Source organism: Talpa europaea (genome assembly GCF_964194135.1).
Source record: "Talpa europaea genome assembly, chromosome: 1".
Lineage (NCBI taxonomy): Eukaryota > Metazoa > Chordata > Mammalia > Eulipotyphla > Talpidae > Talpa > Talpa europaea.
In genome coordinates this window covers 62,069,759-62,078,927 of record NC_140073.1, presented here as the reverse complement: position 1 = coordinate 62,078,927, position 9,169 = coordinate 62,069,759, and positions in this window count along the sequence as shown.

Below are 9,169 nucleotides of genomic sequence, written 5' to 3'. Positions count from 1 at the left end.
TTACAATAGCTAATCTATGGAAACAGCCCAAATGCCCAAAAATGGATGACTGGATCAAGGAGATGTGGTCCATATACACAATGGAATATTACTCAGCAATCAAAAAAGATAAACTCATGCCATTTGCAGCAACATGGACAGAGCAGGAAGGGATCATGCTCAGCGAAATAAGCCAGAAAGAAAAAGAAAAATACCGGATGGTCTCACTCATAGCAGCAGTTTAGAAAACCTAAATAAGGGAACAGTATAAAGACTAATTATAATAAAGTAAAAATCAAAATCAACAAGCAACTATAAACCAGAAACACACTATGGGAGTTTGGGGAGGGGAGGAGGGATTAGGGTCAAAATAAGGGGGGGTGGGAATTGAATGGGGAATATAACCAAGATGAAAATGCATACATTGTGCAAAACTTAAAAATGAAGTAAAAATATATAAAATGAAAAAAAAACTAGGCAAGTAGGGTGTGAACATACACGCCCACGTGCACACACCCCAAGCCACAGACCCATGTCTTCATGAACATAGATATAAAAATCTTTAATAAAACATCACCAAATTCAATCTAACAATGTATATATAGTTGTTTATCAATTGGAATATATTACAGATATATAAAGCTGATTTCATATTTTTAAAATATTAATGTAATCTGCCAAGTTAGTTGTCTAGAGGAGAAAAATGTATGATTAAATCAATTGATAGATTAAAAAATTTGGTGAAATCAAATTGAGTCATGATAAAAATTCTAATTACAGTAGGAATAGAGGGGAACATTCTTCAAAATCAGGCACTTTCAAAAATCTACAGCTAACATCATATTTACTAAACACATTAGAATAAGCATGCTAATGTCAGGGAAAAGCAAGAACTTTTTGTCTCACCACACATATTAAACAAGTTTCTAGAGTTCTTGCTACTGCAATTAGATGTGAGAAATAAACAGAATGAAAAAACGGAGAAGACAAAGTAAAACTGCCTCTATTTGCAGGCAACATCATTGGCTGCATAGAGGACACCATGGAATGCACAAAATCGACAAGGAAACTCCTAGAACAAATAAGACAATAATGAACAAGTGGAAACCCATATAAAATGCAATCCTTACTTTAAAAATTAAATACTGAGGCATAAATACGATAAAATATGAAAAGGGTCTGTTCAATATAATTTACAAAATGCTACTGAGAAAAACCAAGTAAGACCTAGTGCTTCATGGAATGTGGTGTTCCAAGAGTGGAAGACTTAACCGTAGTAATGCCAACTCCTATGTTTAGGAAGTTATACATCTCTTTAAATTGATAGGTAGGCTAAACATACATATACCTATACAGATATACACCATTAATTTTCAACAAGGAGCAAAATCTCTGCAATTGAGGATGAATAGTCTTTTGAATAAATGATGCTGGGGCAATTGAATATTCATAGGCAAAAAAACCCTTAATCTTGTCCTAAACCTCACATCTTATATGAAAATTAACTCAAGTTGAATCATCTTTCATAAAAGTAAAATATAAAATTATGAAACTTTTAAACATAGGAGAAAATATTAGACTGGAAATCAAGTGCACTATATATAAAATGGAATATTGATAAATTGGACTCCAGAAAATTAAATACTTTTGCTCTGTGGATGACTCTGTTGAGAGGATGAAAACACACGTTACAGACTAAAAGAAAATATTTACATATATAATAAAGGACTTGTATCTAGAATACAAAAAAATCTCTCAAAACTGGGCCTCCATGGTGATGCAGGGATTAAAGACTGCACTATCAAGCTACTGCCAGCCACTACAGCACCAAATTTGATCCCTGGCCAGAGAGCTACCCACATGGCAAAGCAGACCCCTCCTGTCTCGCCTGCTACTCCTCTCAGCAATGTGTTTCAGTACATAGATCTGTTCTGCTCCCCATTCTGTCTCTGGTGAATCCTCCTACCTCCCACACCTCTGGCTAACACCTCAGTTCTTCTATGCATAAATAAATAAATATTTTTTTTAAAAATCCCTCAAAACTTGACAGAAAAGACAAATAATTCAGAAGAGAATGGGCAAAGAAATGCACAATTAACTGAAGACGCTATACAGATATCATACAGATACATGATAAGACAGTCAATACCATTAACTATTACATAAATGCAAATTAAAACCAAAATGAGAGCTACTACTTACCTACCAGAATGGCTTAAAAATGATAACATTCAATGCTGGTGATGTAACAGGGTGGCCACTCTCCCTGTCCTGCAACAGTGAGGCTACAGTGAAACCAGTTCTCTCACACATTGGGTGACAATGTAAACTAGCACAACCATTTGGAGAACGGTTTTGACAGTGCCTTTCAAATGTAAGAATAAGATTTCATTCAACTCAACGTTGCACTATTGAGCATATATCCTAGAGAAATGAAAGGTTATTTCCAAGTCAAATCTAGGTCAAAATCTGTAAACAAGGAGGGGCGGATCAACATGGTTGTGAGGAAACGCTGTGAGTAAGATCTCCCATTAAAAAAAAGTTAATAGGGAGGAAAAGCAGAAGGTCCCAGTGAGAACTGGGACACAGAAGTTAAACGGGCGACTCCGGCAAACTACCCGAAGAAGAAAGTTGCCATAAAAGAGGACTAGAAGGGAGGAATGCTCAGAACCCTGCTACCCTCCCCCACCCACAACGTTGGCACTCTCCGACCAACAGAAAGGAGGAAAAAAACAAAAAAACTAAAACAACCAACAAGAACAAACTATGCATCAAGCGGGACTACGAGTGGAAAGGAACTATTTCAGCCACAACACCCCGTGAACTGGAGCTGTGGAAACCCTGCAGGATTTGCTTCGGAGGTGAGCGAATGGCTCCAGGCGCCATTAGAGAAAAACAAAGACTCCCAGAGACCTACAAACAGCCCCAGGCCACCTGGTAAGCTTGTGCAGAAAAGCAGCGCGCTCGAAAAGCATACCCGGATAGCAGCCGCCCAGGTCCCCACGGCTGCGACCTAGGCTTGTGGGGAGACACTTAGGAGCCCTCACTGAGGTGAATGTCCCTCACTGAGTAATCAGAAACCAGGCATCCAGACACGGGAGTGGGGTGCAAAAGGCGCCATTTCTGCAGACACTGAACTGGGCTACAGCCCATGTCCTGGACCTGAGGGCTTTGGAACTGAGACCCGGGGCATGAAATTCGGGGTGTGGGATCTCCACAACGGTGGGGCACAAGGCAGACACAGCACCCCAAAGCCGTTGAGGCTTTCCCCACCACTCCCACTCTGTTCCCCTGTCCCACGGGGTAAAAAAAACCAGCTCCCCAAGGACACTAGGAGAGATCTCTGTCACCACCTAGCGACCAAAAAAAAAATCACCAACTCCCCATAGAATAGGGACCTTTCTTCAGTAAAGACTGCTTGAAACCTGCAGAAAGCTCCCAGAGGAGTCAGAGGTGAGCTGGGAAGTTCACCCAAGCCAGGCCCCTCTGACACCAGCAGTCCGAGCCCAGAGGGGGAGTGGGCTCCCACAGCCGGGGCAGACTGGGCACGGAAGAGCGTGCCTGTCTCCGAATCTCCATTGTAGAATAGGGATGGTTCTTCAATAAAGACTGCTTGAAACCAGCAGAAGGCTCCTAGAGGAGCCAGAGGTAAGCTGGGAAGTTTGCCCAGGCCAGGCCCCTTCTGGCCAGCAGCCTGAACCCAGAGCAGGAGCGGGCACCCACAGCTGGGGCAGATCCAGCGTGCTGGAGAGTGTGCCTGTCTCCAAATCACCATTTTAGAATAGGGATCTTTCTTCAATAAAGACTGCTTGAAACCGGCAGAAGGCTCCCAGAGGAGCCAAAGGTGAGCTGGGAAGTTTGCCGAGGCAAGGTCCCTTCTGGCCAGCAGCCCGAACACAGAGGGGGAGCTGGCACCCATGGCCGGGGCAGACCAGGCACGCAGGGGAGTGCGTACCTGCATCACCTTTTTAGAACAGTGACCTTTCTTCAGTAAAGACTGCTTGAAACCGGTAGAAGGCTCCCAGAGGGGCCAGAGGTGAGCTGGGAAGTTCACCCATGCTAGGCCCCTTCTGGCCTGCAGTCAGAGCCCAGAGAGGGAGTGGGCACCCACTACCAGCGCTGACTGCACACGCGGGAGAGTGCATCTGTCTCTGAATAGCCATTTTAGAATAAGGACCTTTTTTCAATAAAGACTGCTTGAAACCGGCAGAAGGCTCCAGGAGGATCCAGAGGTAGCTGGGAAGTTTGCCCAGGCCAGGCACCTTCTGGCCAGCAGTCCGAATGCAGAAGGGGAGCGGCACCCAGGGCCGGGGCAGACCGGGTGCATGGAAGAGTGTGCCTGTATCCGAATCGCCATTTTAGAATAGGGACCTTTCTTCAATAAAGACTACTTGAAACCTGCAGAAGGCTCCCGGAGGAATCCAAGGTAAGCTGGGAAATTTTCCCAAGCCAGGCCCCTTCTGACCAGCAGTCCGAGCCCAGAGGAGGAGCAGGCACCCATGGCCAGGGCAGATCCAGCATGAGGGAGAGTGTGCCTGTCTCTAAATCGCCATTTTAGAATAGGGACTTTTCTTCAATAAAGACTACTTGAAACCGGCAGAAGGCTCCCGGAGGAGCCAGAGATGAACTAGGAAGTTTGCCCACACTAGACCCTTTCAGGCCAGCATTCCGAACCCAGAGGGGGAGCGGGCACCCATGGCTGGGGCAGATCGGGCATGCGGAAGAGTGTGCCTGTCTCCAAAGCACCATTTTGGAATAGGGACCTTTCTTCAATAAAGACTGCTTGAATCTGGCAGAAGGCTCCCCGTGGAGCCAGAGGGAGAATGTTCCCTGCGCAGTCAGAGGTGACCTGAAGGCCCCCACAAGTCCAGTCCCACCTGGCAGGAAGTCGGAGCCCAGAGGAGGATCCAGAGATTTGAAACCCAGAGAGCAATCCAGCTGCCCCACCTCCAGGAAAGTTTGTGGGACTTCAAGACACACATTTGTAACTAAACACAGGAGGAGAGATTCTGTGACAGTGACCATTAACATACTCAAAGAACCACTGCCTCACTAGACTTCTGGCATAACAGTTTTTGACTCGTTTGGATTGCCAGTTTCTGAAACTCCAAAAAGAACACACCAAAAAGATGCCAACCAGTACCAGTGACACAGTGTCCCAATGCATAAGGCAAATTAGAAGACAGGCAGCAGGGAGAAGAAAAACTACATGCAACCTAGCAAATCCTCAGGAAAAAGACACACCACAAAAAGAAAACCACCCACCAGATTGCAATGACAGTGACTTGGAAGAACTTCTGAGCCTTCCAGAAAGAGACTTTAAAATTGCCATGATTAAAAATCTGAAGAAAATAAAAAATGACTTGGGAAAAATAATCAATGATAAGAAGAATGAAATTGAGTCCCTAAAGAGGAAAGTAAAAGAAATGCAGGAGATCAAATATTCAATGGAAGTGCTAAAGAACTCTGGGAAAAGCAATGAAAGCAGAATAGATGAAATGGAAGAACGAATAAGTACTCTTGAAGACACAGAAATAAAAAGAACCAAAACAGAAGAGGAAAGAGAAGTACGAAGGAAAAAGACTGAAGAAAGACTCTTTGGGAACTATCAGACTCCATGAGGAAAGGAAATATAAGAGTTATAGGAATCCCAGAAGGAGAGGAGAGAGATGTAGGAACAGAGAAAATATTCAAGGAAATAATTGAAGAGAACTTCCCAAACGTGAAGGAGCTGAAAATTGATATACAAGAAGCAAAAAGAACAACAAACTTCCATGACGAAAGGAAAAATACAGCATGACACATAATAGTAAATCTCCCAAGAATCCAAGACAAGGAAAAAATAATGAAGCTGACAAGAGAGAAGAAACAGATAACATTCAAAGGAAAACCAATCAGACTAACATCAGACTTCTCTGAAGAAACACTATGGGCAAGGAGAGAGTGGAGGGACATAGTCAACAGACTCCAAGAAAACAGATGCCAACCAAGAATACTCTATCCTGCAAAACTCTCCTTCCTCTATGAAGAAAGAATAAGGACCTTCCCAGACAAAGAGAAACTCTGTAATTTCATTACGACTAAACCCCCACTGCAAAAAATACTACGAGCAGTCCTAAAGCCAGAAACTCAGAGGGACAAATAACAACGAAAGAAGGCAAAAAAAAAAGTTATTAAAAGAATAAATAAATGAAATCAAAGGAAAGACAAACACAATGGCAAATACAGATGCTAACATATCAATATTAACTCTAAATGTAAATGGACTAAACTCTTCAATAAAAAGACACAGAGTTGCAGGCTGGATTAAGAAACAAAACCCAAACTTTTGCTGTCACCAGGAAACACATTTAGCTACAAAAGATAAAAATAGACTCAAAGTTAAAGGATGGAAAACAATCCTACAAGCAAATGGACCAAAAAAGAAAGCAGGAACGGCTATACTTATATCAGATAAAACAGATTTCAAACTCAAAAAGGTAAAAAGAGACCCCAACAGTCACTACATTATGATCAAGGGGACAATACTTCAAGAAGAAATAACACTCATTAACATATACTCACCAAATGAAGGAGCACCAAAATATATCAGAAAACTATTATCATCTTTGAAAACAGACATCAGAGAAAACATATACGTAGTGGGAGACTTCAACACATTGATCTATCAACAATGGATAAATGAACGAGACAAAAAATAAGTAAAGACACTAAAGCTCTAAATAAAATCTAGAGCACTTGGGCTTAACAGACATCTATAGAACACTAAACTCAAAAAAATCTGAGTACACATTTTTCTCAAGCGCACAAGGATCATTCTCCAGGATCGATCACATACTGGGGCACAAGACAAACATCAACAGATACACCAAGATTGAAATCATATCAACCATCTTTTCTGACCATGAAGGCATCAAACTAGAAATAAACCATAAAAAGAAGGCAAGGAACTTTCCTACCTCATGGAGATTAAAAACCACACTAATGGAAGACCACTGGACTAATGAGGAGATCAAAGAAGAAATTAAAAAATTCTTTGAATTGAATGACAATGAGGACACCAATTTCCTAAATGTATGGGATGCAGCAAAAGCAGTAATAAGAGGAAAATATATAGCCATAGAGGCTCACATCAAGAAACAAGAAAGAACTCAAAGAAACAACCTAATCTCGAAGCTCAAAGATCTAGAAAAGAAACAACAAAAAAACCCCAAAATCAGTAGAAGAAAAGAAATAATAAAAACGAAAGCAGAAATAAATGAAATTGAAACTAAAAAAACAATCCAAAAGATCAATGAAACCAAGAGCTGGTTCTTTGAAAAAATAAAATAGACAAACCCCTAGCCAGGCTCATAAAGGAAAAAAATGGAGAAAGCACAAATAAACAGGATCATAAATGAAAGAGGAGAAATCACAACGGACACTGCAGAAATCAAAAGAATAATCGGAAACTACTATGAGCAGTTATATGGAAACAAGTTCAACAATCTAGAGGAGATGGACAAATTGCTACAACAATACAATCACCCAAAGCTAGATTAAAGAAGAAATAGAACACCTAAACAGACCAATTACAAGCAGCGAAATTGAAATGGTAATCAAAAACCTCCCCCAAAACAAAAGCCCAGGACCTGATGGATTTACAAATGAATTCTACCAAACATTCAGAAACGAATTAGTGCCTATCCTTCACAAACTCTTCCAAAAAATTGAGAAGGAAGGGGTAATACCAAACACATTCTATGAAGCCAACATTACACTAATACCAAAACTGAACAAGGACAACACAAAAATAGAAAACTACAGGCCCATCTCCCTAAAGAACACTGATGCAAAAATCCTCAATAAAATTTTAGCTATCAGAATCCAACAATGTATCCATGAGATAATTTACCACGACCAAGAAGGATGATATGATAATATACAGATGATATGATAATATACATAGAGAACCCCAAAAACTCCACAGAAAAACTAATTCAACTAATCAATCGGTTCAGTAAAGTAGCAGGATACAAAATCAACATGCAAAAGTCAGTAGCCTTCCTATACACCAACAATAAATCTGAAGAAGAAGAAATAAAAAAAAAAATCCCTTTTATTATCGAAACAAAAAAAAATCAAATACTTGGGAATAAATCTAACAAAAGAGGTAAAGGACCTATATAAAGAAAACTATAAAACACTGTTAAAAGAAATAGAAGACACAAAGAAATGGAAAGACTTCCCTTGTTCATGGATTGGAAGAATAAACATTATTATAATGGACATCCTACCAAAAGCAATACACAGATTCAATGCTATTCCAATCAAAATTTCAATGTCATTTTTCAAAGAAATAGAACAATTATTGATGAAATTCATATGGAATCACCAAAAACCCCGAATAGCCAAAGCTCTCTTGAAAAAAAAAAAAGGGGGGAATGGAGGCATCACACTCTCAGATTTCAAACTTTACTACAAAGCCATAATCATCAAAACTGCATGGTATTGGAACAAGAGCACAGACAATGGAACACAAGAACACAGACAATGGAATCGAAAAGAAAACCCAGAAATAAACCCGCAGATTTATGGTCAACTAATCTTTGACAAAGGAGCAAAGGATACACATTGGAGCAAAGAAAGTCTGTTCAATAAATGGTGTTGGGAAAACTGGGTCACTACATGCAAAAGAATGAAGTTTGACTACTACCTAACACCATGCACAAAAACCAACTCAAAATGGATTAAAGAACTAGACATAAGACCTGAAACCATAAAATACATAGAAGGAAATTTAGGCGAAACACTACATGATATGCACATCAAAGATACCTTTACAGACACATTACCCAAAGCAGTGATAGTGAAGGCAAAGATCAACAGCTGGGACTACATCAAATTAAAGAGCTTCTGCACAGCAAAAGAGACAATAACAAAAACAAAGAGAAACCCCACCAACTGGGAGAACATTTTTTCACACAACACTAATGATAAAGGACTGATCACAAAAATCTGCAAAGAGCTGATGAGACTCAACAAAAACAAAATAATCCAGTCAAAAAATGGGCAGAAGAGTTAAAAAGAAACTTCTCTGAAGAGGAAATGCAAATGGCCAACAGGCATATGAAAAAATGTTCAACATCACTTGTAATCAGGGAAATGCAAATCAAAACCACAATGAGATACCATGTGACACCGGTGAGAA